The 22991-nt window shown below is 39.2% G+C and overlaps 1 protein-coding gene across 12 annotated transcripts in view; it reads left to right on the top strand.

The window, feature by feature from the left end:
• Nucleotides 1–8150: 8150 nt before the first annotated feature.
• The window catches only part of GULP1 (GULP PTB domain containing engulfment adaptor 1), a 144775-nt gene continuing 129934 nt past the window's right edge, over nucleotides 8151–22991 (top strand). For 7 of the 12 annotated variants that reach the window (XM_021540935.3, XM_021540934.3, XM_021540932.3 and 4 more), the window contains exon 1: nucleotides 8151–8269. The gene's annotated coding sequence lies outside the window, so the exon portion shown is untranslated. Of the gene's footprint in view, nucleotides 8270–10134; nucleotides 10244–19035; nucleotides 19060–22991 lie in introns of those variants that run through there. The other 5 variants (XM_021540930.3, XM_077785152.2, XM_085585318.1 and 2 more) reach the window with 3 other exon arrangements.

Here is a 22991-nt window from a genome sequence, read left to right as displayed (position 1 = left end):
CCCTGTTGCCTTTTGGATGGTTATAATAGCTCTGTTTTGCCCAGCCACACATTGTACTGCCATAGTTCTGTGACCTGTTTGCTCTTTATTCAACAGAGAGCATCCATGACTTTTTAGAAAGTAATACAATAATAACATAAACCTTTACAAATTAGAACAGTTATTGCTTTCAGAGGGATCCTTAGACTCCACTCTGAGGTGTGCTGAATGTTAAATAGTCACTAGGGGGATGTAGGAGTTCTGGATGGATTTTGGGTTCATCTTGAATGAGTTTTATCACAGCATTAAAATGCTGCTTCATCAAGAGCAATCTTTGAACTTACCTGAAAATATTGCACTCCAAGTAATAGAAACACTCTCCTTGGCATTTCTTTTGAAAGCTCAGCTGGGCTTTTTGCCTGAGCAGTTTCAGATTAGTTTGAAGCAATAGATCTTTCAGATATAGTCTCACATATGGCCCAAATTCTGGGAAATGTTTACTCCTTCAACTTATCATTCTTTTTGATGAAAAAGAAGTTTTAATGAAAAGCATCTGAAGATCATTGTCATCAGCAAACCTTGAACTAAAATGCTAACTGCACCTGGTAGAGGGAAGGCAGTTTTTAACCTCCACTTGAGGCACATAGATGGTTCTGAGGGATGGCCCTGCTGCTCCTGAAGGCAGGAGCACGAAAGACCACAGTGTAGCTCTGCAAGAGTAACAATTCCAAGACAAAAAATACAGAGAGAGTTCAGCTCAGTACCAGTCAGAGATGGATTTGCAGGTATGTTGTAGTGGTCTCTGGATTGCACAAGTTCTTCACACCTGTTACTCTGTTTTATAGAATGCACTATTACCTTTTAGACAAGAGCTGAATTTTGCCTGCAGCATTGAAGTCCATTTATAATCTGTCTACAGGCTCAGCTGCTTTTCATTTGAAGCATAAAAAAGAAGGATTACTATTAAAGGACAAACCCATGAAAAATTATGTGAGATACTTACCAAGAAAATGGAAAGAAAGTATGGGTGTGAAATGGGTGGCAAAGAATAACACAAAGCTTTCATGCTCTGATAGCTATGGAAATGTGTGAATTTGTGCCTGGTGAAACCAATGAAGACTTATGAATGTGTTCATAAATCACACATATCAGTTACAAACTAAGGAATAATTCTGTCGTTCGTTTCTCTCTCCTGTAATTCAAGAAAAATACCTTAGAAGTCTAGAGGGAAACATGGAAATTGATTCAAATATCTGAGCAAGCCTGTTCCAAGTCTCTATTTGCAGATGCTAGTTCAGGGGGTTGCTTTCCACTGAAAGGTTTGATGTTATGTTCTTGCTTGAAGACACCTCTTTGTGCTGGGAAGTCTCTACCAGGATCTGGCAGTTGGCAATCCCAAACTCCAAAGTGATGCTTCCTCTTATTGTTTAACTAAAAAAGACAAATTCATTGTCTGAAGTTTACTGAGGATTCTTAGATGCCACCACCACTGGAAGAGACTAATGGCATTTTCTCCTTCTAGACAGATATATTTCAGAATGGAGAGCATACATAAAAATATTTACAGTGCTAAACTTCTGTGAATAACGTGTTTTCTGTGAAAAATAAGTAAGCAAGGAATGTCATGATTTTGGCTAGTATTTATGACCAGTGATGAGAACAGCTTAAAAATGATGGTACAACTGACTACAAAGAAGCAGCTTCATTTCTGCAGCATAAAAATAATGTTGATAGTTCATTACACTCCAAACTGTCAGCTACAAGGTAGTTCAAATTGGATGTTTATTCTTTCTCCTACAGACCACAAAATGTCGTGTATATCTTCTGGGCTTCATTTCTTTTTGCAGTGTTAGATTCTTTCTTGCAGTATTAATGCCACACCGCCTTCAGCTTTCATATACTTCCCCTAGCCTTTTAAAAGTATTACCAAATCTCTTTTCTTGTAACTTTTCTTGCAACTTTTATAAATGAAAAGTAATCCAAGGGTTTCTAATGTGCATATTAAAAATGGACTTCCATTGTCCATCACCAAGGCTGTGATTTTCATCTATTGTGAATAAGTAAATTCAGCCTTAACTTCCTATGCATCTACATCCAGTCTTCAGTAAAGAAGTATTCAGTAAATGAAGTATTACACAAGGAAAAGAAAGGGAAGTTTGGATTGTGACACACATATATAAAATATTGATTTAGTCTTGATTAAAAGCCTCAAATAATGCTTATGTTTTGTGATGCCTTGCCCAAACTATTTTAGTAAACTTTGAAGAGCTTGCTTTCCAATTTACCAGTTGATAGATACTCTAATGTTTATGTCAGGGGCTTAGAAATTCTTCCAGATCTCCTTCCTACTTTCTGCCAATTAGAAGGCCTGAAAGCAAAGGCTTTCTATTTCAAGGTTTTACTCTTGTAAAAATATTTTATTAATATATTGCTCTCTTTGAATTCCACAGGAAAAAATCCTTGTGCGTTTTGTAGGAGCTAATTTGAAAATTTTTTTTGGTTTACACACCACAGAGTAAATTTTTGTTGCAATCTTTTTTCAAATACCATAAATATTTTTAAAAACTTAGGTCCATGTGCAGTGTAGAGAAGAGTAGTGATTTATTTGATTCTTTTTGTCATAAACTAGTGGCACAGCTAGTTTTTTAGGCCTTCTTAGAGTTCTAGGTTTTTGTCATAGACTTAGCAAGCAACTTAGACCATTCAAATATTTTCAGAAGTAGATGTTCTACCACAATTCAGAGGATGACTGGCTCAGAAAAAAAAAAGAAGTCAACAAAATAAGCATTTCCTACTCTTGTTCTCTGCAAAGAATACTATATGTCAGCCTTTAGTTTTTAATGAAAATTCTCTATTGGTTCTTTCTTTTCTCAAAACTTTACAATGAGGTGCCCAATGTCTCTTTGTTTCTCTTGGCTTTTTGATGGGAAGTTTATAACCAGCATTAGTCTGTGAGAAGTTCTACATAGAATATTGCCTTTCTATTTCAGAAATATTTTGTAGGGGTGACTATAATAGTTTTAATGTGACATATTCTCAGAAAAAGCTTCAGGGGTACAGAATCTGACAGCCTTTGGGATGAAAACTCTAGCAGCTATGACATAAAGGACCTTCTTTATATATCTTGCTATTACACAGCGATAACCAGCTCAGATTTGCAATGAGCAGCAGTAAATCAGTCACCACCACCCACACTCAAGCATTGTTAGCAGCTTGTTTTTCTCATCCGTTTAGTACTAGTTTCCTCAGGCCCTGAATGGACTCTAACAACTCAATTGCTAAGACATCTGGTTAAAATTGTGTAGCCTATGGCACCTACCAAACCAAAGTAATGTAATAGCTCTTTCTGCTCTTAAAGTTTTACAAAAATGGGAAAAAGAGTAACAGCATAACAAGCAGAAAAGAACTATCAAATATCTGGCAAGAAACTTTTAATAAATGGGAACATAAGAGGAACACAAGAAATAGTGTGGTTTTGAGTGAATAACTCTTCACATCCTTGAAACATGATTACATTCCCAGTTAATAAAGCCAGAACAGACATGTACTCATTTTCCCTCTTTCTTGTCTCCATATCATATTTTCTAATGTATATAAGCCTATGTCATAAATCCTCTCCCAAAGGAGGTTTTTATTTTGCCAAATCAAAGTGAAAATTCAGGTAATATGATGCTATACAGCTGCCTTAAAGAGTCTAGCATCTGCTCTGATGAGCTGACCAACAGTAGCCTTGTTATGTGCTTGGTGAAATCTATAGATAAAACAAATAATTGGCAGGCTACTTGGGTCCTTCTGGCCTTTGCCATCTGTGATGCCTAAAATGATCATACTGCTAATGATGTCCTTCCCTTTGCTGAAATACAGAGGCTTCCTGCTGTTGTTATAGTCTAAGGTCATTAAGATGAATGTTGTGATATCTGTTTACAGTGTGGCAATTTACAGTTCTTTTGGCAAGGTGAGGAAAATTTTAAATGGGTTGTACATTGTACTACCATAACAACATTAAAGGAGCTAGAAGTTAAATAGAAAATTGGGAATAGCTTCTCTGGCATTGTTTCTTCATAAGAAGGACTGAAAAGGAGTTGCTTTGGTTTCTTTGTTTCATGTCCTTGCAGAGTAATGTCATGTAGCTTTTGGTCTATGAGAGGTGAGACAGTGCCCAGAAGGGTGGGGAAACTTCTCAAGTTCTGTAACTGGAGCAATTCTTTAATCTCTGTTTTCTTTAGTACCTATTTTCTGGCAAATCAGTCCAAGTGGTTGTAGGCACACAGTATGTGGTGATTGATTGGGATGGGGCCAGGCTGTGGCACTCGGTGTGTGGGATTGGGATGGGGCTGGGCTGTGGCACTCGGTGTGTGGGATTGGGATGGGGCTGTGCTGTGGCACTCGGTGTGTGGGATTGGGATTGGGATGGGGCTGGGCTGTGGCACTCGGTGTGTGGGATTGGGATTGGGATGGGGCTGGGCTGTGGCACTCGGTGTGTGGGATTGGGATTGGGATGGGGCTGGGCTTTGGCACTCGGTGTGTGGGATTGGGATGGGGCTGGGCTGTGGCACTCGGTGTGTGGGATTGGGATTGGGATGGGGCTGGGCTGTGGCACTCGGTGTGTGGGATTGGGATTGGGATGGGGCTGGGCTGTGGCACTCGGTGTGTGGGATTGGGATGGGGCTGCAGCCCAGCCTCATCCCCAGTGGGCTCAGCTGTGAGCAGCAGGTGAGCAGCACTGACAGCAATGAGCCAGGGAGTGCCCAGGGGCACCGAGCAACCACCAAAGGGCACAGAGGGCACACAGGGGCACTGCAGCAACATGAGGGGATAAAAGGTTGGGCTACAGAACAAGCAAGGGCAGATTCTTGCAGCCTTCTGAAGTGCCATGGTGTTACTCTGTAGAGGCAGATGCCTGAAGCCTTCTGATGTGGTAAGCTGTTACTCTGTATGGGTCGAAGCTATCTGAAATTGTGTGGTGGTATTCTGCGTATTATGGCTGTCTCAACTGTGGTATATGCTGTGGCAAGTGATTGGTGTTTTTTCTTTGACATCAACATAGCTAAAGGTCTAAAAGACTTCTGATTTTATTGCTTTTGCTTGTCCTCTATGATCTCCACCCAGTCATCACCATCTGTTGACATGACTGACATTTACAGTCTCAGAAGAACAACAAAACCTGACTATGCATGCAGGAGCCAGGGTGCAAGCCTGAAACGGAGAGGGACATTTTACAGGGGCATGTAGTGATAGGACAAAGGGGTATGGCTCCCAGCTGAAGGGGCATGTGTTAGTTAGATACTGGGAGGAAATTCTAAGACACTGGAATAGATTGCCCAGAGAAATTGGGTGCTGCAGCCCTGGAAGTGTTCAAGGCTGGTCTGGATGGGGCTTTGAGCACCCTGGTGCAGTGAAAGGTCTCTGCTTATGGCAGTGGATTGGAACTGGATAATCTTTAGGGTCCTTTCCAACCCAAACTGTTCTATGTGTTTCTGAAAGATATTTTTTTTTTTTTCCCTCTGAGTATCCTCTTCTCACTTCTTATGTGCCCAGTCCTTTGCTCAACTTCTCTGTGACACACAAATATGATAGTCTTGGTAATGACCTGAATTTGCCCTCTTGGATTGTGGGCTTTGTTGACTACTGAGCAAGGCAGGATTTGGTTCCTTTTGTTCTCAGTCTTTTACTTTATGGACCATACCAATTAAAAACTAAGAGGAATAGATATTAATGAGAGAATTCAAATATTTTTTGCTCTATTTTTCCTCTCAAATAATGTCCTAATTCTACCCTGAGGTTCCCACTGTTGATGGGGAAAAAAATTTGACCATAGAAGAAAGATGTCACATTTTCTTCTCTTTCCTTCAAGCACTATGTAGCAAATTTAAGTTGAAAATAGGTTTGCTCTACATTCCTTTTATTTCAGCATTTCAGTACAGATTATGTCAAAAATATACCACAGAAGAGCTAGAAAGCTTCCTATGTACTGAGTATTTTTTTCATGTTATAAAATGTCTCACTTTATTTAAGAGAAAAATTTTGCATGCAGAAGGGATTTTGAAAAATGTCATTTCCTGATTAATGTATTCTATACATGAGATTTTATTGCATTTAAAATGGTATAACTTGATTTTAGAAAAAATCTACTCTGATTTCATCAAGCATACTTTACTTCAGAATACCCAGAAAGTAAAAACCCAGTCCTGCATAATAATTTATTTTTTAGCTTCTTCTGGTGTCAAATCTGCTATGGTACCAGAAAAAAAAAAAAAAAAAAAATTAAAGTTCCCCTAATTTTACTTGCTTGTTGCATCACCTTTGAAAAATTCATAGCATGTATTTCAGTAGCCAAAATGTTTTGTCTTTGTCTAGAGTATGTTCTGCTTTGCAGATGACAGTTGAGCTTGTCTAATCAAACTAAAATTGATACACTTACTGAACAAGGCTGAGCACTTGTTTATGATCTGAACCAAAGACCAACTTTGGATGTATGTTGTAGAATGCCAAATAGATAAAAATGCTTCCTGACACTGAGATGAACTGCAGTTTTGCCTAAGGAAGAACTGCATGAACTGCCTTGTTGCTTTAAAAAACAACCACACAAACATGAAAAACAAGCAATTGAAGCCTAAATGTTTTATCACAAAGTTTGAAACTTGTGTCTTTATCTTGGAGAAACTAAAAAAATAAGTCTCTGCATAGCAGCTGACTTTAATTTTTCTTCAATGATTTCATACAATTCCTAGATTATCTCTCTTCCCATCCTCCCTGTCACTGTTTTTGACAGGGACAAGTGGCTGAGGAGATATATGCAATGCAGTTGTCAGCTCCAGCCAGATGTTGCAGAAAGGTGTAAGGGCATAGGTGTCAGTAACAACAACAGTCAAAAATAAGTTTCTTTCTGATGGTGACTATGTGTCATCTGTGAATGAAATGTGTTTTGCTCAGATTCTCCTTCAACTGTCTTAATATTGCTGTAGACAGGTTTAGTAGGGGTATTTTTTCTTGTTTGGGTTCCCCCCCCCCCCAGTCTAAAGTATTTAAGGTTTAGTATATGAAAACAGTAGCTGAAAACAATTCCTGGATTTGATGTTATTTATAATTGAAAATTCATACATTTTCCCGAAATGTTTTCCATTTTCCTTTTTTTTTCAGAATTCATTTTCTATTTATGTTTTGGGATTTAGCTTGTTAGCTCCCTAGCAAAGTTTACAAATAACTCTGAAACAATGTGAAAAGTTAGTATGTGTTTCCTTTACTTGAGAGACTAAACTGGTGGAAAATTTCAGTCACTTTCAGATGTCTAGAGCAGACAACCACTAATTTACTTGGGTTTTGTGTACCTGTTTTGGAGTTTGATTTGGTTTGGTTTTTATTTTAACCATGAATGGAAAAGACAACCACACTAATTAAATTTTTACATATTTCATATTTATGCATGGCATTATCTAGCACTTACTGATTTTTGCCTACTCCTTACTTCTACCCTTCATGGTTTTTTCTGTCAAGAAACTTTCCACTCTGGACCATAAATTGCAACCCTGAACCGTTTGCCATCTTGTCTTTAAAACAGGAACACACCTGCTGCAGGCAAAATGCCTTTGCTTTGATTTCAGTGATATATTTTGCTCTACTCTCTAAATGGCCATTCTCAAGGTTTGTCTACCGATTAATGTCAAATGAATGGCATCTTTCATGTGCTGTTAAGAAAAAATAATCAGAGAGGAATAATAGATGAGTTTCCTGCCTTTCCACAGGCACTTCATGCCCTATTATTGGCAGAAGCCCACCAGGAATAAAAGTATGGCAGACATGAATTCCCTGCCTTTCATCAGGAAAAACTTTGCGCCTAACTTGCACATACCACGACTGTCATAAAAATATATTGGTTTACGCCGTTCTGGTGTTTCTGAAGCTCATTTTAACGGGGCGCGCATGCCACAGGCGCTCTCCAAAGTAAGTGCGATGTTGCGCACCTGTACCCTGCAAAATCCATCGCCGCTTTAACCGACACCAATGTGTCTACTGTCTTTTCTTCAGGAGATGCGGAGTTACCAAACCGCGTTCCTGACTTCCTGAGGCGCCGCCTGCTCTTCGCGCCCGTGCGCCCCGCCGCCAGCCCCGGCGGTGGCGGCGGGAGGCAGGGGGAGCCCGGGAGCAGCGGCCCGGCCCGGCCCGGCCCGGCCCGGCGGCGGGCGGGGCCCGCGCCGCCCGCCCGCGCTGACGTCAGGAAACTTTCGGGGCGGCCGCGGCCGGAGCGAGCGGCGCGGAGAGGCGGCGGGACGGGGCGGCTCCATCCCGGCAGGTACGCGGCGCTGCCCCGCGGGGCGCGGAGCGGAGCGGGTCCGGCGCCTGTTGATCGCCGCGGGCGCGGGACTCGGCGCGGCGGCCGCGGCTCGCTCGGCGGGCGACGGAGCGGGGCTGGCCCCGGGGCAGCTGCCGCGGGTCCTGCTGGCTCCCCTGCCCGCGGGCACGGACCTGTCGCCGGCTCACCTGCGTGGCGGTGCCGCTGCCGCGGGTCCGCGCTCCGGGGCTGCTCCCAGCCCGGCGCCGCACGGAGCCGGGGGTCTCGGACGCGCGGGCAGGGCTGTGTGAATTTCAAGTAGCTGCGAGTAATGAGATGCCTTTCATTCGGGGCTGGGTTTTTTGCCCGTTGTAAGTACAGTACAGCCTTTATCCGAGACGAGGTTTTGTTTTCCCCGTGAGGCTCCGCCGTGGCAGCCCGGCGGTGCTGGGCGGCAGCCGAGCTCGCCGCTGGAGCTGCTGAGCGCTCCGTTGTTGTACAAGGGAGGATCTTCGGCTCCTAACCAAACCCAAACCACTAAGATAATTTTGACTCCGCGTGTGTCGGGAGGGTGGAGTGCTGGAGGAGTTTGCTCGATCATCATGCGAATAGAAAGAAATCTGAGCAAGGACTGCAGCTCTGCCTCGGAGTCGGGGAGAGAGATTCGGAGAGAAATTCTCAGTTTTAGAGGGTCTAAAAGTTGTATGACAATTAGAGGAACGTGTAAAAGTATATTATTCATTTAATTTCACTGTCCTTCTCATTTATTAGGGGGCACCGAGAGTCAATCAAAGGCCCGTAAAGGTTAATTGTATTCTTCATACAAAGAAATTAACTCCCTTCCGAAGAAGTTGATTTCTGGGATCTTTTTTTGAACTTAAGACACTTACTAGATTTCTAATTTAAATAGCATGCAACTTTTAAACTTTTCAGTTTCTACAGTTCCATTACAGTTGCATGTTCTTAAAAAGTCATCTTTATGGAAAGAAGTTATTACTAAAAAGATGCTAAACCCCCCCTAAATAAACTGGAAAGCAAGGCATACACGAAGGTGATTATGAAGGTGCTTAGAATGTGCAGAGATTCACATAAAATATTATAGCAATATATTTGATTTATTCAGTATAAATAAGAATATCTATATTTGTATGTTATGTGAATACTTCTCCTTTTAGAAGTTATTTTCTGTGATTTTCTTCCCCTGTACATTAGATGAACATAGAATGTGAGTGGCACCTTTCAGTTATTGTAAGGATAAGCAGTGCTTCAGAGCCACTTAGGGAGTCAATCAAAACAAGAAAAAAACAATTTACCAGAAAGGAAAAGAACATATTTTTGAAGGTCAAACTTCTATTTATGTGGTCATTTCAGAATTAACAGTAAGTTTTGCCTCACAGTTGTAGATTTACTTTGCTGATTTGTCATGCAGTAGTATGTCAGGTACAACTTCAAAAAATTTGGTGATTATCCACTTGAACTTGGAGAAAGAAATAACAGAAAAGGTGAAAAAAAATTTCATTATTATTGGCCATACATACACTTTTCTGGGATGCATTTTAACTATATGAATACAGATCTTATTAAAGGCATATATTTACATGAATGGCTTGAATAAAAAGAGATGTAGGGATTAAAAGCCTGTTGTTATGGCACAGTGCTGAAGGATGCAAGGGAGAACTTTGGTTTATACTTTCAGCAGAGTTACAGTGGCAGGAATATCAATGAAAGGGGACTGGAAATAAGCAGAAAAAATACAACTCTGGTTTTCTGAGAAGTTAGGATGACGTGATTGGGTGTGTCTTGTGAACGATGACTACAGAAATTAAAATTATTGCAACTGTGAACTGTGATACAATGTTCTGTGTAAAACATTTAAATTCTCATAGGAGATCTGCTACTGGAGGACCAGCCAGGAGGAAAATGTAGTTAACAGGCGCGGAAAACAAGAGGGGATGTTATACAAACTACTGGTTTGCACTGCCTCAGTCTTTGGAGGTAACTTTGTAACCTTTTTGAGGGTTTTTCTAGAGTTCAAAGATTGTGCCTTTGCTGTTCTGTGAAACACTCACCTGATGTGCCATTTCAGAATTTGCTTTACAAGCTCACTTTAGTTTGCTAGTCTATTGCTTGTAGACAACATTACATTTTGTGGTTCGGCAGCAGCTTGTAAACATTGTTTGTTATGTATGGTGTTTGTAAACATTGATGTATGCTTTAAAAGTCATGATCAGGAGACTTACATGAAGCACTTGAGAGGGCTAATACAATAAACTGGAATTTGTATTACAGTTATAGAATTAGTTTTTCTCTTGAGATAATCACTCAGAGTGTATTGCTAAAACTTGTCATAAGAACGTAATTAGAACTACCAGCTGAATTAATTAAAGGGCAGCTTCAGCTTGAACTGGGAAAATGACACAGCTTGAAAGAGAACAGAGGGAGAGACTTCCATATCACTAAATTTTGGTCATACCTAGCATAGCTTGTGTCAGGCTTCTAATTCTGTAATTTTTTTCAAGAGAAGAAGTAGAACACCGAGAGCTGAAAAGTCCACCAGGTTCTGTTCAAAGAACAGTTCCTCCCTCAGACTTTTCAGTTATCAATGGTGGAATGCATGGCAGGAAATGAGTCTGTGCTCCAAGTACATCAGCTCTTGAGATGAGGCAAAAAAATCATTAGTTCATGACTTGATGAAGTTATTATACAAGAATATGCTAATTGGGCAGAAATAAACATTTTCCCCATTACCTTTTTTGCCTTACTGTAATCTGATTTTTGAAGGGATAAACTCCTTTAGAGACTCAGGTTGTAATCCAGAAAAGAGCAAACAGTACTGGCCCTGTTAGAACACACAGTGCCTCTGTAGAGCTACCTGAAAATGTTCCTTTTGGTTCTCTTACCTTCAGAATGTAACTGTGCATGCAGATACATCCATCAATATCTTTGGAAGCAATTTCCTTCCTAGTACCTCCTGAATCTCTGAGATCAGAATGTTGGCTTTGTTCATGCAGGTAGCTTTGCTACCTCACTGCCAGTGCTCCTCTGAACATTCCCCGTGTTGAACATCCGGTGTTCTGTGGCTTTACTGTTGTGGGATGACCAACTACTGCCACTGCAGGTGTAGCTTTGATCTGGACTTACAGTTGCAGCCTGCATTGGTTAGGGCTGGGAGGAAGAAAGAGGTAGGCTCACTCAGTTATCTTAATTTTGTGGTCTGTCCTCAGGGCACAGCCCTGAGTGCAGCAGTGGCATCACTGCCCACCCTTTCAGTCTCAAATATGTAGCTGTGGACCTTGTCTGTGCTGCTCTGCTTGCCCAGGGGTGCTGCAAAGACTCTGGGAATGATCGGTAGTAGCTCTTAAGTCTTAAAAATGTTTTTTTCTTAAGCATTTTAATACACTTAAAATGCATTTTTAACCTAGGCTGCAGCTCCACTGCACGTAATAAGCAGACAGTCCTCCCTTAAGGGCCCCTCTTGCTGTATAGTTTCAGAGAACATTTGTTACACTGAACTGAACATCAAGAGTCCGAAGTGATGATACCACAGATTTTATCCAGGATCCCAATAGAGAATTTATCCAGCTGAAAACACATCATGAATTCCCAGGAAAGCATTTCCACTTCCATTCCTCCTCTCCTCTGCCACTTTAAGCAGATGTTCTTATCACCAGGCTGAGAGGGCGCTCTGAATTGAAATATGATTGTTTTGTCAGGCTGAAGTGACTTAGGTGTCTGATGTGTAATTACACATCAGCAAAGAGAATGTAGAATTTTGTAGCTTGAAGGAAGCAAACATTTGTAGAACAGACAATACTTGGGTTTTTGACAAACATCTAAGTAGTTTTCACTGAAGCAAGAAGCAGAACTCGAGCTATAACGCCCACAGTTTCACACAGGCTGCTTGATAATTTGGCAAAAAGTACTGGAAAGCCTCTTAGATTAAGGCACTGGATTTCTTTAACTTGTGCAATATTTTTTTCTGTTTTGAAGAGCAGCCATTAAGAAATTCTGTCATTTTAATTCCAGAGTCTGACATTTTCATTTTATTAGTATATGATCACTTGGTTATTACTGCATTTATTTTATGTTGCACCCTAAGCTTGCATATTCTGGTTTTATTTTGAGAACTGAGCTGTGTTTTTCCATTTACTATATCACTTGGAGTTATAAAGATTCAGCAACATCTGTGCAGCCAAATGTTTTTCTGTGTATTCTGTCAGCAATACCTGATCAACACCCTTCACCCTTGTCTTGCAATGCTGTGCATAAGTGTAAATTGGTAAACAATTCTCTTAATAATGTGCTGTATGGAGACTGCAGCTGGCTCTGTTGACAGAGTTAAGGTGGGGTGGTTTTTTTTCTTTTGGTCACCGGAAATTAGAACTATAATCTGTGGAAATTCTGATTATTCCTGTGCTGTCGAGATCCTAAGCAATGCAGGTAAATAGCATTTTTATGTTGAAAAATTTGGGACTTCTAAGGCAAATCTTTTGCCACTCAAAAGTATGTGATGACTGTTTCTAGCTTTCTTTATTGCTCTGTGGAGAAAAGTATATAAGTCCTCCAGTACTTGGGAAGAGATATAGAGAGAGAAGCCTAATCTCTTCAATCTTCTCATAATTCCTAAAATAACATGAAAGCTGTAAAAGTGCATGCAAATTCCTCCTCATTCTTTTCAAATAGAATGGACTAGTTTTTTTGAGGACTGTTGAGGTCTCTGGAATATTTCAAGATCTTTAATGTGATTTTTTTTCAATTATTCCTCTGCTCTCTCCATCCCCTTTGTTTTAATGGGGAAAATTCTGACCAAAGGCAAAATGCAGCAGTACCATAATGTGCAAAGCAAAATCCTGACTAGTACCTATTGTGATGTTAAATATTCTATTCTGTTTCCATTTTTGTTCTTTTACATGCATATGTCCTATCTTCAGTTCCTTCTAGGCAGAATGGGACATTAGGTACTTAAATGTTGTGCTTAAACTTTCCAGGTGATCTGCTCTAAATCCCTGTAGTCCTCAAAGGCTTTTTTAGAGATCTCAGCAGTCTAGGCAAAAACAAAATTCTTTTCCACTGGCCAAAAGGCTGGGATGAGGTTGCTCCTGCTGTGGAGAAAATGTCTGGAAGGGAGGTGGATGTCCATTCTCCCCTGGGTCTTGCAGCTCTCCTTGTGGCAGGGGACCCTGGGGAAAGCAAGTTTCTTCCTAGCTGCAGGCTGGGTCAGCTCAGCTTTGGCAAGTCTTTTCTGTGCTAGTGCTGGCAATTTATATCTGCTATTCAGTGTAATTATTGCTTTTCCTGCACACAAAGGGACTCCTGATATTAATATTTTCTCTTTTGTCAAATTGGGAGCTTTTTTTAGGGTATGTGTCTGTGTTTGCACATCTTTTAAAGAAGGTGTCTCTTGAAACAGCAGCATTTTTTTCTTAATCTGTTGTGAAATCTTCTGGAACATATCACTGAAGTGAGGTAATGAGCCTAGATAAAGGATTGTGTTCCCAGTAAAATAGATTATTTTTCCTTCAGTTGCATCTCAAAATGTTGTTTGGAACAGCAATCTTTGCATACCAGTTACATTAAGAGTAATTTAAGAAAGTTTCTTGTGTCCTCAAACCTATTTTTTTAATGTTTGTTCAGGCCATCTTTCCAAATGCCTTGCTGTGCAGATATGTGCAGTCTCTAATGCTTTCTTCCTACATGCTGTGTTGGCAGCTGAGTGCATTCAAAGATCGTGAGTCAGGTTCCCTAAAAAAAAATACATCTTAAAAATAATGAGATTTAAAACACTCTAGCCTCTATTTGAGCATTTAATATTATTTTCCTTCTATAAAGATTTTTCTTTACACAGGTATGTAAATCTGAACTTTATTTTGTATTGAAAACAACTTTTTTTCACACAAACTCCAAATTTTAGGACTTGGGTCTTCAAGAAAAAGTCTTTTGTGGTTTTTGCCCCACAGATGAAAATTGTAGCTGATAACTTTTATCTTTTTTCTGCTTCCTGATTGATAAAGTGGCAGAAGCATCATTTCCAAAGCAGTGGACATTTGGGATCAAAGCTGAATGGTGATTTCATGTTGCAGGGTATCGTATGCCCAAGTCATACCTGTTTGGAGTAACTGTAGTTAAGATTAATGTGTGGAGACTTGTTAAAGCAAAAGCGAGCGGTGAAGTGTATATGGTAAATGATGCTGAATCTTTACTTGGGATAGAAAATAGCAGCAGGGGACTGATGATGTAGCCAGCAGAAAGTTTGAGACATTAACCCCCACTGTGGTGCCTCTTAATCTGTTTCACATGTGTAAGCTCTAAGGCAGAGCCTACTGTGGATTTGTAAACACAAAGGTCTTTCAAGTCTGAGATAAGAACAATCTTTTTCTTGATTCAAGCAGCCCAAAAATTGCATTACTAATTTTGTAAGTTACATATTGCATTAATATTCAATTTATCGTGTTGTGTGAATGGGTTTAGGATGGGAGAAAAACTTTTCCACCAAACTGAGCAGCTGGAGCTGTTACTAATTCCCTAATCTTTCTGTACCATATAGTAATTACACTTAATTGTTTGCTTTTCCTGTGTTTTATGGTGTGAAATGCAGTATGTCAACACTGTGAAACAGGTACGTCAGTGTGTGTAATGCTAATATTGTTAAAAGGGGCAATTTCCAGGTTTCACCGGACTGGATGAAATGGCTCATGCCAATGCAGTGCTTCATACATTTTCTTGTAAATCAGAGTTTGCAGCTGGTTCTTCTTGGTGAGGGGTCCGTTTTCTTTGCACATGTTTTTGTGCAGGAGGGTAAGATAAGAAAGGGGCCAATGCCTGTGGCTGGGAAAGGGACATGTAAAGTAACATCTTCTTACACAGCCATTTCAAACTGTTCGTATGCTAGTGGTTAAAATTCTTGTTAAATTGCTTGTGCTCCTTTTACTTCATTGGGGCTCTCCCCTGCTAAATCTACTTTTTATTCTTTTAAAAGCATATTAGGTTTCTTTGGAGACCAGAAGAACTCACCTGGAAGTGTTCCTGCTTGTAATAATGAGTCTCCATCTTCCCTCCCATCCCATTCCATGAGAGGAGCTCTGTTTCTGGTTTTGTCCCATGGGTTTGAAATTGTACCAAAGAAACCAGGCAGTCTTAAAGAGGGCACTTGAGAACTTTGGTTCTCAGGCTAAGTTCTCTCAGGGCTTATTGCTTCTGCCCTGAAAGACAGCAGAATCTGCAAGTTGTGCTTTAACCTGGCCATACTGACTGGCAATCCCATGTGTTTGTCACAAGCACTCTGTCATTAACAGAAAAATGTGATAATCTAGAAGAGCATATGAGCTATTAATTGTTTTCTCTTTCAGAATTAAATGCATCTCCCAGAGGTCTTGGTTCCAATCCCCATGTTTTATGGCTGAGGATATTGAATGCAGCTATTAAGCTGTTAGACTGGTTTTGTATTAGTAATTTTCTCTGATATGAAGAGTAATTCCTGAATTCAAATAATTATCTGACATTTCAGCCATACCTCACTGAATGTTATGCTTGCATGGGTAATAGCCCCAGCTGTCAGTACAGCTATTTGGTTCTTTTTTTTACTGGTTTTGACTGGGGTAGCATGAGACGGTTGGTGGTTGCTGCAAATCTGCCAGTGTGGAAAGCTGAGAGCAAGCAGAGCCTACATGGATGTTGCAGTGATCTGCCAGGAAACTGAAGTGCAGTTGACAGCACTGCTGATTATTTCTCTTAGAAACAAGCAGGTATTTGCTTGGCTTTGGTACTGATTGGCAATGCAAAAATGATTTAACTGCACAAGTGACAGTGCTGCTGCAAGGAAGGAGGATTTGTGTCACGGCAGGTAGAGATAGTGTTCTGTACTTCTGAGGAACTGCTTTAATGCCTGATGTTCTCTGTGGTGTTTATTTCTGCAGTCTTGCACGAAAGTGGAAATGTTGGTTATTGTCCTCAGCAGTAGATGTAAAATTGTCACTCTGCTTACATTTTTGGTTCTGTTGTTGGGTTTTCTGAGGAGGAGGACGAGAGGGTGTGACTACTTATCAATAATATGATGTCGTGGCACTCTGTTTCATGTAGCTATCTAATTAAAATAGATTATTAAGAAATAAGATTATTGTACATGGGCATTTAGTATTAGATGGCAAGCCTAGCATGTACATGCTAATACATGTAGTTGTTTCTTGTATACTGATAGCTTTCAGCCTTCCCTGCACCATGAATTCCAAACCCAGCCTCAGAAAAGACTGAAATGCTTTAGTGAAAACTTTTGCAGTCTTACTTAGACTTGTTTTTGCCAAGGTTGAATCTAATAGGATAAAGGATATCTTAGGAACAAATGTCATTTTGTTGAACTAGAATGTGTTTACAAAATATCTTTATTTGAATTTATTCTCCTATTAGTCTGCTTTGTCTTTTAAATTTTCATATTTCATAAATAAAGCAATGAGATGGTCTTTACTTTTAAATCTCCAAAGAAACAAAGAAACATAGTCACTATAAAAATAGATGCAACATCATTTGCTCATGTATTTTATTTGAAGCTGGATAAGAGAATTATGTAGAGCTAATAAAAATGAGAGGTGCTATTGTGTGGGTAAAGTGAATAATTTTTCAAATGCTCATTGATGAGGCTTTTGATGAAGTGCATTGTGTGTAGTCTGGTGTCAGCCAAGGTGATAATTTAAAATGGAGTAGAAAGCTGCTTCTTTTGGAGGCTCTGTGACAACAGAGGCTTTTTGGGGAGACTGGGTGAGTCATATAGTTTGTCCAGATATCTTTGCTGACCACTGATCTGCTGATATGTTTCAGGATTTCCTCGTCTGTGGCACTTTTGGCTTGAGTCTTAAATTCATTTCAAACTCCACTCCTGGAAGAATCTGGAGTACTACAAACATGAGTGCAGTATAAGAATAAACAGTCACCATCTAAGCTCTTGACATCCAGAATTCAGAGCCAAGTCATGTTTTGATGATTTAAGGATATTGTACTTTATTATGTAGCATTTTTCTTACCATTCCTGGAGGATATCCTGAGTTTTTATAACTTGATGGCTTATGAAGAATTCCTAAATAAGACTTTCTCTCCGTTCCATTTTGGAGTTGTTTCCTCTGAAGCATTGTTAGACTTGATTAAGATCTAGGAAATTTTTGAGTAATGAGTCAGAAAAATAAACAAAATATGAGCGAGCAAAATGTGGGGAATGGAAAAGACTTCTGGTTTAGATGACTTTAAATCTTTTCAGCTCTAAACTAGAGGTATAGTTTCCCTCTCCTGCATGCACACCTTTTCCTTCCTTTTTCCATGTCCCTTTCCTTCTCTTGCCCTTGTACTCTCAAAAAACCCCAGGAGAACAGTTGTGTTGTGCCTTACTGAGATGACTTTATGGGTTATGGAATATCTGTGGGATATATGTGCTTCTCTAAACGGCCCTGCAGGGAAAGCTTTCAACTGTAACAAATCTGTCCTGTAAAGGATGGAAAGCAGTAAATATGCTTATAGTTGTAAACACTAGTAATTCCATAGCAGTCCCTTATGTACCTCTTATTCAGGAAATTATCTTTGTTGTGATTCTATGTGCTTTTCAGTTTGGGATTTCAGGTTTTTTTTACATTGAAACTGAGCCGTGATTAGAAGGTATGGAGAAATGGACCATAAAATAGATGTTTAGTGCAAAATAAGTAAAAACATACTTGATAGGATTAGTTGAATGTATTTGAGATCTGTTATGTTGCTGGCATACCCATGACTGCTTAACCATTGAAATAATCTGTTGCTATTTAATCCAAATCAATTTCATTTGCTAGGTCATCTGGAAGTTACTGAATAAGTTACTTAGTTGCTTAGCCAAATGGCAGGGGGAAAAAAAGTCAAACCGCTGAAGAAATATGCCTTGACGGTAAAGAAAATAATAAAATGCTAAGAATCTCAGTTCTGAAGGAAATAAGTGTTTGGCTGGAAATAATTGCTTGAATATTTTGAATTCATTATGGTGAATTTTGCCAGATGCTTTTGAAGAATATTTATGTTTGTTATTTGCTGTTGTTTCTTGTGCTTGCTGCAAGGCGTGTACTTCTGGGTAATTCGATCCTGTTTGTTTATGGTCTAAATACTTCTTTTCCCCCTGGATAGCAGTATTCAATTGTGTATTATTTCAGCTGTTATTTGGCAAACGTGACACAAATATAAGTCCCAGGCAGTGAGTGTCTAAAGTAGAATTGTGTTTGTCTAAGGTAGAATCAAGTGTACTTCTTCTTAGCTGACAAACGTGGTGGAATCTTGACATATCTTGACAGATTTGTGAAATTTGCCTTTCACAGTATAACTGGGAACATCTTGCAAGGTAAGATCTTCAAAGAGATGTTGCAGCTCAAATACATTCGTAGCATGTCTGGAGAAAGAAACTTATGAACTCTACCCTGAGCCTCTGACTCCATGAAGTGTGGAGGGTGGCAAGAGTTTTCTGCTCACCCCTATCTCGTCGCATATCCAGAAATGTGTTAATTATTGGAGTCTGCCCTGGCATGTGGCTATCAGGAAAACTGTTATACATGGCAAAGAACTGGCTGAAATGTGAAAAATTACTTTGTGAATGATGGTAATTTTATGGTCATTAGTTCTGTTTTGTGTTCATGCAGGAATCCTGCTCATATCTCTTTGACTTCTCAGGGTGTCAAGATGTTCACCCTGCAGCTGTGGAAGAAATTTAGAATGAAATGATGCTCCTGAGATGGTGGTTGAAGCATTTCTCCATATGTTGCCACTCTTTTCCTGTCTAGTGCACCTTTCTTTGAGTACCGGCTCAGGTATTTTTGGTATGAGAACTTGATAAAGTATGACCAAGAACTGGGAAGTGGGAGGAGAAAGTTAATTTAGGCATGTTCAGTTTGAATGTAAAATGCAATACAGTTGCTTTTCCTAATAGATATAAAACCCAGGCATTGGTTTGTCCTACACTGATTTCCTCAGTGCTTGCAGTGTAGCTCTTTGCTGACACCACCAGAACAGATTTATCCATGGACATGGTCTCTATCTGGCCTTCACTTCACTTTTATGCTCTTCAAGGCACTCCACTTTAAAAAGTGAGGATCAGCAGTGCTGTAGTGCAGAAAAGCAGAAAGCTTGTTGTTACTATATCCAGTTTATTTAGCTTTGTCATGAATTCAGGTTCCTACATGTGTGTATTAGGAAGGTTTCTTTAGTTTTCCTGCTGAGCTCTATCAGAAAGAAACCAAAAGAAAAGCTTTCTTCTTGGTTCTCACTTCACTTTAAAAATGAGGAATTTATTAACTTTTGAATGCACCAGAGCTCAGCTTACCTATTAACTAATAACAGGAAAGAAACAGAAATTGCAGCAAACAATGTGGTGGCTCTGTTTTGTCCAGTGGCTGTTCTTTCCTGCTCACCCAAATTTAAAATATGCTGTTGCTAAAGATAGATTTTTGCCTTTGAATCTCCACTTTTGTAATGTTTATCATAGCATGGAACAACCTGCCAGAGCTTAATTGCCTTTTGGCAGATCTCTTTTCAGTTAATGATGCTGGTGCTGGAAGAGAGGAGGATTCAGGTGTTCAAAGGACTGATCTTGAAAAAGAAGGCAGACCATTTAAACTGTTTTTGTTTTTTGTTTTTTTTTTTAACTAGTATCTAGTGGAATTGGGCTGCAGCAGAGTTCCACTTTTCCTTTTGCCTCTTTCCCTGGCAATGATTTTGGAACTTGTTGGAGGTTGAAACAGTGAATTCTTGCTCATCACCTAAATATGCTGAGTAATAAAACCTCTGATAAAAAGCTTTTTTTTTCTTAGTCATGAAAATTAATCCATTAAGGCCTGTCCTAATGGATGCAATCTTTCCAGCATTTTGTTTTGGCGTGGCCTTATGGGTGCACAATATTGTGAATTTTATTGTGAATTCTTTATCATACTCATGCAGTTCAGTTGTCTCTTTTATCTTCTACTTTTATCACATTTTAGCACATTTTGTTTTCTTGAAACTTTTGGTTTTGCCCTCTTCAGTCTTTTTCAGCAGACAGTCTTTTAGTCAGTTGTGCTTCAGCAGAATTGGCATGTAACAGCCAATATATGTACAGTATACATAAATTTCCTTGTTTTGCCCATGTCTCTTCAGTGTTCCAGGTTTTTTGGGAGTGGGCTATCAATGGCTTACCTGTTTTTCTGTGGAATTCTCAGTTTGCTGTAGGTGGCCTCTATGCATTCCATATGCTCCCAGGATCTGCAGCCAATTCTTCTTACAAATATTCCTTCAGAAATCTGGACAGCTTTAAAACAGCATAGTTTGCTTGTGTTCAGATGTCATTTCAATATTCTTGGTTCAGCAGTGTTCTAAATGACCTCTTCCTCTCTTTGCACAAGATTCAGACTTGCCAGGGGCTTTTTTTGTATTTATTTTTGGGGGGTTTTATGGCTTGGCATGCTTTGGTACTCTCAAATGAAATAAAAAATTAAAGGAGAAAATCTCGTGTGCTGCCTCTGTCTGTTCTCCCCTTGCAAGCAGCTATGTAGTAATGTCCATCTTGAGGCTTTGAAGGTTACTCTCATTACATGAAACAATTTTAGGACCTTGTTGTTCGCTGGGTTGCTTCATCAGCTGTGGTTTTTTTGGTTGGTACGTTTTCTATACAGTAATTATGCTGCTTTTTGTTTGATGTTTGCTAATTTTGTCCATGCTTGTGGGGACTCTTTTCTTCTTATGATTAATTTTAATTTGGATAAAGTTTTAAAACATTAAATTTTGCTTTCATGTGTTTTTCAGTTAGATGTTTCAGCTGCTTTTTTCTTTATACTCTCTATTATTCCTTTTATACCTCTATTTCTCCATCACATTTTTAAAACTGAATGTGTGTGTTCATCTGCATGTTCTAATTCATTCACAGAAGTTAGTGATAACTTAATTGATGAAAGCAATCTGAATTAATATCTCCACATTTGTTCTTTGTGCCTGATCCCCATCTGGAATTGCTCAGGAGAAAACAAGGAATATGTGTGACTCCAACACTGAGGATGCAATTTCCTTCTCTATGGTGTTTCACAAACCCTCTTTTCCTGTGGCTCTCCCCACATTCAGATTTCCATTTATGATATAGATGATAGGTGATAAGGATGTACCAAGCCCTCCTGGGTTTAAATGTGATCTGGTGCTCTGGATAAAAAAAAGATGAGTCCTGTGCAAAATTGTTTTCCTTTCATCTGCTGCATTGCGATGATGTCATGGATGGGACATTTTTAGCCTCTTCTGACTTTTTTTTTTTTTTTTTATGCTTAATATGTTTTACAAAGGAGGCTTATCCTATTATTGTTCTCTTCTGTGATGAGAAATACAAATTTCCTGAAGAAAACACTGTGTATAATTTTAGCTGAAATACACTGCTGATCTAAAGACCAAGTAGGACTCTGAGATGTGAAGTGATAATATCTCAGGTTTCAGCAAGTCTTTTTGGAGATTTATGGTAACTATTAGGGACAATATGCTTAAAATATGTTTTTCTCCATTTTTCAAGCAGATGGAGGAAACAACTATCCAACCAAAAAAAAAAAAATCTGTCACTTCTGTCATAGCAATAATCATAGTTGCGGGGGAGGTTTTTAGTTTGTTGGTCTGTTTGTTTTATATGCAATATGAGTGAATGGAATACATTAACCCTGATGTCCTGGACTTTGAAATAATAGTGTAATCAGTGTCCTGCTTCTTTTCCAGTCCGAAAATGCACATTGAATGTGGTGATATATGTGAAAGGAGAATATCTGGGATTGTACATAACTCTGGACTGAAAATGCAAAGAATATGATGGAAGATTTCCTTGGGGTGAAACAAAGATTAAAAGACAGCTCTTGGCTCAAACTGCACAAATGAAGAAATTAGATGTTTTTATGATGCAAAGTAGGACATTTGTGGCAGAGAAGGAAAGATTTTTCCTTTAAGCTTTGTGCACCCACATCTGTTTAGTTCATTGGTTATATTGTTGATGCAGCTTGAATTTATATTTATTGCTTCAAAATATAAAATATTCTCAAGTCTCTCTGCATATTATATCTTACATGAGCACATAATTTAGTGTTTGGGCTCTAGATAACATTAATCAGTGTGCCTAGCTGAATTGTGTATCACAATCAAAAATTTATTTAAAATGTCTATTCTTACTTACATTTCAATATTTCTACTTGATATTGTCTGAATACTTGATCACCTAGATCCTGGTAACTTTAAAAAAAATCTTAGTTACAATAAGTAGTCTATTTTACTTGTCATATTTGTAAGCTTCAGTAAAAAACATTCAGTTCCCAAAATAAGCCTTGGTTTTTATAAATCCAGAATTTGTAGTCCTATTCTATATAATCCAGGTGTAACAGAAATATCATTCCATACTACCTAGCAAGTATGTCACTATGTCCAGTCTGAATTAGCAGACTAACAGTTCTTGAAGTGATTGATTCATTTAAGGAGCTGCTTTTGTTAAGATAAATCTGAGTAGTTGGTAGTTTTGTAAACGTGGATGGCTGTGCATGGGGTGTGTCTAATGAAGATTTTGGTTTGTGAAGCAGTAAAGCCAATGTAATTTCAGTTTTTGTATTGTGTCTTGAATTAGTTGCAGGAGTATATATAGTTACACTCTATGAAAGTCTTCTGCTGGAATTAGTATCTGTAAGTCACTGCAACATTTTTCAGTAGTGCATGTGGTACTCCTTTTTATGTGCTTATGTTGAGTTCTGTTTCTTGAACCCTGACACTC

Source organism: Lonchura striata, chromosome 7 (assembly GCF_050655825.1).
Source record: "Lonchura striata isolate lonStrDom1 chromosome 7, ASM5065582v1, whole genome shotgun sequence".
In the NCBI taxonomy this organism is placed as follows: Eukaryota; Metazoa; Chordata; class Aves; order Passeriformes; family Estrildidae; genus Lonchura; species Lonchura striata.
This window is presented reverse-complemented; position numbering and strand designations above follow the sequence as displayed.